Source organism: Petaurus breviceps, unplaced genomic scaffold, assembly GCF_028583685.1.
Source record: "Petaurus breviceps papuanus isolate PSGF00001 unplaced genomic scaffold, PetGlider_PUasm1.0 175, whole genome shotgun sequence".
Lineage (NCBI taxonomy): Eukaryota > Metazoa > Chordata > Mammalia > Diprotodontia > Petauridae > Petaurus > Petaurus breviceps.
In genome coordinates, this window is record NW_027185764.1 from 26,768,797 (window position 1) to 26,775,146 (window position 6,350).

The 6,350-nt window shown below is 41.9% G+C and overlaps 1 long non-coding RNA gene across 1 annotated transcript in view; it reads right to left on the reverse strand.

Moving 5' to 3' along the window:
• Nucleotides 1–4,222: 4,222 nt before the first annotated feature.
• LOC138159078 (uncharacterized) overlaps nt 4,223–6,350 on the reverse strand; it is a 2,802-nt gene continuing 674 nt past the window's right edge. Inside the window, exon 2 of the long non-coding RNA XR_011167800.1 lies at nt 4,223–4,508. This is a non-coding gene — a long non-coding RNA (uncharacterized lncRNA). The remainder of the gene's footprint in view (nt 4,509–6,350) is intronic.

A 6,350-nucleotide genomic window follows, 5' to 3' on the forward strand; every position in this document is an offset into this window, starting at 1 on the left:
CTTTCTTTCTTTCTTTCTTTCTTTCTTTCTTTCTTTCTTTCTTTCTTCTCTCTCCTGTTTCTATTTTTCTTTCCTCTCTCTCCTCCCTTTCCTACCTCTCCCTCCTTCCTCTCCTTCCTTTTTTCTTTGTTCCTCTCTCTCTTTCTCTGTCTCTCTCTGTCTCTCTGTCTCTCTGTCTTTCTCTCTGTCTCTCTCTGTCTCTCTCTCTGTCTGTCTCTCTGTCTGTCTGTCTCTCTCTCTTTCTCTCTGTCTTTCTCTCCTATACTTTCTTGAGTGTAGGAAAGTCCTAGTTTGACACCCCCTCATGCAGACTGCAATGTATGTGTCACTTAAAACCTTAGAGAGTTTGCCTTGGGCTCTGAGCCTTTCTATGAAGTCACTTGCTCTTGGTCACATAGCTAGTGATGCATTAAAGATATGATTTAAACCCAGGTGTTCCTAATTATCAGCCTGGCATTGTAACTACTATGTTGCACCATGTCTCACCAGATATACTTTTGGAATGGATGAAGTATTTCCCCACATGATGGGTATAATCCATAATCCGTGCCCCTCTCCCATGAAATCAAGAAAATGAGCTGTCTTGTTAAAGATACAATTCTGACCAAGCTGAGTCAGCTAGGTGGTGCAGGGGATAGAACTCTGTACCTGAAGTCAGGAAGATGTGAGTTCAAATCCAGCCTCAGACACTTCCTAACTGTGTGACCCTGGACAAGTCACGTAACTGCTATCTGCCTCAGTTTCCTCATCAGTAGAATGGGAGGGATAATAGCACGGCTTGTTCCCTTCCCCTCCCCCATTTTCACACACAATTTGCCAGTCATTGGAAAGGCAGCTCCTCCACACTCGACCAGAGGGTTAGGGGGCTAGGCACTGGCTCTGTGATTCCATTCCCAGATGAGGAAGCTCCTTCCACCATTAAAGGTCAGGACCTTTTCTGCAGATTCATAGTATTAGAAAGTGTCCGAGCCCAGAGCACAGCGAGGTCAGGTAATTCACAAAGCCAGAGTATGTCAGGGATGAGACCCAAACCCAAATCTTCCTGGCTTTGAGGCCATCTCTTTACCCATTAGGCCACATCATTTCTCTTAACCTGATAGAGAATATATGCAAAAACACAACCTTTACTCGCTCAGCTCCTGGGACTCTGATTTCCTCCCATAAACATTGTGCCAGCCTTTCAATGCCTGAGTAACTGGACAAGTCCCCTGGTTTGTTCTTGGTCTATTAGACAGGTAGGTGGCACAGTGGGCAGTGTTCTAGACCTGGAGGCAGGAAGACCTGATTTTGTTTCTGGCCTTAGGTACCTCACTGTGTGACCCTGGCAAGTTACTTAACCACTAAACCTACCTCAGTTTCCTCAGCTATAAAATGGGGATAATAATTACACCCAGGTGGCTGGTTTTTTGAGGTTGAAATGAGATGCTATTTATGAAGCACTCTATAGACCTTAAAGTGCTATATAAATAGTAGCTATTATCTTTGACAATTACCGCCTTACTAACAGCCCCTGTACTCAGTCCTTAAAGAATGGGTCTTGAAGGAAGAAACACAAAAGCTGAGTGGTTTCTGGTTTGTTTGGCTTTTTTCCCCACTGTATTGGCATCTCCCTTTCTAGGTCAAACTGTTATTCCCAATCCAATACTTACCCTTCCCCATTCAGTTTGCGAAGTGTATATGTTTACCAAGGAACATTTCATATTTACTTTCCTTGCTATCTAAATGCTGAAAGACAACAGAACAAGTGAGACTTAAGTCAAAGCAGAGTTCTGATGGGAGATCTCTGCACAGATTCCTGACTTCAGGCTTGAATTGTTTTTTTAAGCCAGGAAATCACCAGAGAATAAGATCTCGAAATGCCTTGAAGCTGGGATTCTCAACGTCCAGTCTACTGAGTTGGGTGTCTCTCTTTTGCTTTCTCTATCTCTCTGCCTCTTCCTTTCACACACATGCACACACACACACACACACACACACACACACTCCACTAACACACACACTACTTCAATGCATTGCTGGGTTCTTAAAGCCTCTACCAATAGAACCCAAACTCCAGCAGGTTCTACCGAGCTAGAAAGCCCCCCAAAACAGACTCAGAACTGTATTCTGTGTGTCTTTCTTGACAACTTGAGAGGCACTCCTCGCTGAAAAACTAGCCACTAGATAATGGATTTTTCTGGTCATGGCAACAGTACATAAAAGCATTTCCAAAGTTCTGGCAGCGCTTTGATTCTCATTGGTAGAGACAGTACCCACACAGATGAAGTCATGGAACCTTGAAGTATTGGAGTATACTGACATTCTCCAAATTATGAATATCCAACCAGTTCCGCATACACAAAAGGCCAGTTACACCCAGACTCAACTTTTCTGTGTTCCCTCCATGCTCCAGAAGAAACAACCAAATTGTCCAAGTGGGTTCCCGAGTGGTAACAGAACAGAAAGGGCCCGATTCCCTGCTTAGGGTCCCTTCTCTCTCTGTGGGGGTGACAATGCATAGGCCATGCTGCTCTCCCCTTTTTACTCCCTCTTTCACCTTTCACAGCACAGTTAACTTCACTTTCTCTCTTCACATGTCTGCAGCTATTATCTTAACTCCTTTCTGCTCTCTGAGTTACTGCCTAATTCTTCAGGTGTGAGGGGTGTTCTAGGACCTCTTGTGTGAGAGCTCACGGAGCCCAAATCAGGGCTGCTCATCCACCTTGGCTCTCCACCTTCACCCAGCTTTCACCTGGGGCCCCAAGAAGCTGCCGCATGCACAGCAGCCACACCCCAGTAAACTGAATCAGCAGACAGGCTAAACCAGGTAGAGGGAAATGAACGGGCTTCAAAACCACCGTTGAGTTACAGGAATTTCTAGCCCAAGCATGTGAACACTTTCCCCAATGGAATGGGAGGATGAGAATGGTTTGTTCCAACAGTCATAGAGGTGGCTGAAGCAGACACTGTGGAGTGCTTAGAGTTTGGTCAGGCATGGAAGATGCCAAGGTCATCCGCTGCATCCCAGGCATCTTGACTTTTGTCTTGCCACTGGATTTTACTGACTCTGGAAGAGAGAGTGAGGGTGACTCTGTAGCTCTGCCCCTCTTAAATGCAATTCACTGGTAAGTCAAGACATTACCCTGTGATGCCATTGGTCCTCTTTAAAAGACAAGAACAATTCTTCAGGACTAATAACAATGATCATAAGTATAGCCATAGAAATGACTATGACAATAGCACAGTTATATTTATAGAATGCTTTAAGCTTTACCTCTATTCACCACCTCTGTACTCCAAAATAGTCCTAATTGTGGGTTATGTACTATTGGAAATTAAGTGAGGGAAGCCACTACTCAAATTAAGAGGGCTTAGGAAAGTCTTCTCATAGAAGATGGCATTTTAAGAGGTGGCTAGGTGGCGCAGTGAATAGAGCACTGGCCCTGGAGTCAGGAGGACCTGAGTTCAAATCCAGCCTCAGACACAACATAAAAACTAGCTGTGTGACTTTGGGCAAATCACTTAACCCCAATTGCCTTACCTTCCCCCCTACCAAAAAAAGAAAAGAAAAGAAAAATCTAAAAAAAGAAGAAGATGGCATTTTAGTTGGGACTTAAAGTAAGTCAGGGAAACCAGTAGGTAAAGATGAGGAAATAAAGCATTCTAGGCATGGGAGACATCTGGAAAAAAATGCCTGGAGCCAAGAGATGGAGTGCCTTGTTTGTGGAACAGCCAGGTGGCCAGTGTCACTGGATCAAAGAGTACATGGCAAGGAATAAGGTGTAATCAGACTGGAAGAGTAGGAGGGGGCTAGGTTATGAAAGGCTTGGAATGCCAAACAGAGCATTTTGTAATTGACCCTGGAGGCATTAGGGAGCTATTGGAGTTTATTGAGTAGGGAGGGTGACCCTATTGGATCTGTACTTTAGGAAGAATCACTTTAGTGATAGAATGGAGTATGCAAATGTGGTCTACCAGCTACATTGTGGTCAAACAGTAACTGGACATGGCCAATGAAAGAATTTCTTTTGCATATTATGCATATTTATTGCAAGGGATTTTTTTTTTCTTTTTCTAATAAGAGAGGGAAACTGGGAGGGGGAAAAAAAGAAAAAAAATAATGAAATAAAAAAACTCACATTCTTCTGAGGAATCCTTGGAGCAACTTTTTGGTTTTCTAAAGAACAAAGCTTCCTCATTTCTGCTCTATCTCATATACAAATAAATAACATCACAGAAAGGCTTCTCAAAAATCAGTGTATTTTAAAATGAACATTCACCTTCCTTTACCATTAAAATTATAGATTCATAGGCCTGGAAGAAATCTTAAAAGGTGGTCTAAGTTATTTCTTCATCCTCAGGAAAGAGCACATCTAAATCAATTTAAGTAACACGTGTCTACTCTTTGCTTAAACTTCTCCCTTGACATCTCAGTGCCTTAGAACCTTCGATATCAGAAAACTCTTCTTCACATCTGCTCCAAGTCCATCATGAAGTAACATAAGCCCATTTTCTTCCGGTCCTTTTCCCTGGGAATGGAAAACAGTTTATCAGCCTTATATATAATAACAATGCATATATTCAAGGGCAGGTAAATCTCTCTTAATACATCTCTTCTTTGGGCTAATATTTTGGCCTCCCTGGATGCCTCTCCCAAAGTCTTTTAGCTATTAGAATGTATATGCTTTCAATCATGAGAACTAACATTTTTTTTCTGGGAACAGAGAGCAAAGAGATCCCATGTTTCCCAAAGTGGAGCTAAGAGCTCCCTGGGAAACTGGGATAGGGCTGTGATTCTCAAATTTATTTTGCCATGGAATACTTTGGGACTAAAGATACACTGTCTGGTCATTTGACAGATTGTCTTTTCTGTTTCCACATCCCTTAAGTGTGTCCCCTCTCCTCTATTCACAAGATCATCACATGCTGCCTCAGGTCCTCATTACCTCACCTGGACCATTCCAGCAGTCACCTACTTGGTCTCCCTGACTCAAGTCTTTCACCACTTCATCCTCCATACAAAAACCTAAGAGAGTTTCCTAAAGCATAGGTCTGACAAGGTCATTCCCTCACTCCACCTACTCAAGGGGCTCACTGTTACCTGTAAGACTAAAAATATAAACCCTTCTGGTTGGCATTTAAAAGAAAGGGAAAAAAAAAGAAGGGAAGAAGGAAGGAAGAAAAGAAAGAAGCAACAAAGGAAGGAAGGAAGGAAGGAAGGAAGGAAGGAAGGAAGGAAGGAAGGAAGGAAGGAACATATTAAGGGACATATATTAAGTATCTACCTTTCCCCCACCCACCTCAAATGCCTTATGTTCATTATGCATGTGCCTATATAGGTGCTTATTTTCTCTCATTAGAATGTAAGCTTCTTGAAGGCAGGGGCTGTTTTCTTTTTTTTTTCTTTGTGTTCTCAATGTCTACAATATTGCCTACTTAATATAAATAGTATTAGGTTTTCAATACATGCTTGTTGATTGACTGAACAGTCAAAAGATGGCTCTAGGTTGCGGAAATTTCAGAGCAAAATATCAGAACTTTTCTATTTTTGTAGCATCCCAGCAAATGCACATATGTATTTTTATATCTACATAATTTCATATTAATCCTCAAAAGATTTCCATGGAATTATTACTATCATTTAGAACTACAGCGTTCTGCAGAGCCCATGAGGGAAAATACTATTGTAAGGAGATCAGATACAAAAAGGCAAGGAGTAAATAAGTGAATAGGAATTCAAAGTGATTCTTCTAAAGGGAACCCAGAGTAGGGGACAGTCATTACAAGGAGGAATGGGCCATGACTGTGACTCAAGTTCTGCTTAAAGCTATTGTAGCTCCCTGGATTTGAGGGATAAAGTTTAAGAAGAAGGTATAATAAAAGGACATGACAACAGTTGTTAAATGCCCCCAGTGACCCTTGATAGAACATTTAGAAATTCTTGTGGATATTGTTGCTACTGGACTACTTGGCTTATGACTCCACTCTTAATCCCTGTGACCATTCAGACCATTACCCTTTGAGACCTCTTGGCCTATTTGTGTTATACAATCACCTCCTATTAGAATATAAGCTTTGGAAGGAAAGAAACTATCTCACATTTTTATTTGCATTCCTAATACCCAGTATAGTGTCTGGCACATAGTAGGTGCTTCCTCCCTCCCTCCCTCCATACCTCCCTCCCTTCCTCCCTTCCTTCCTTCCTTCCTTCCTTCCTTCCTCTTTCTTTCTTTCTCTCTTTCTCTCTCTCTCTCTTTCTCTCTCTCTTTCTTTCTTTCTTTCTTTCTTTCTTTTCTTTCTTTCTTTCTTTCTTTCTTTCTTTCTTTTCTTTCTTTCTTTCTTTCTTTCTTTCTTTCTTTCTTTCTTTCTTT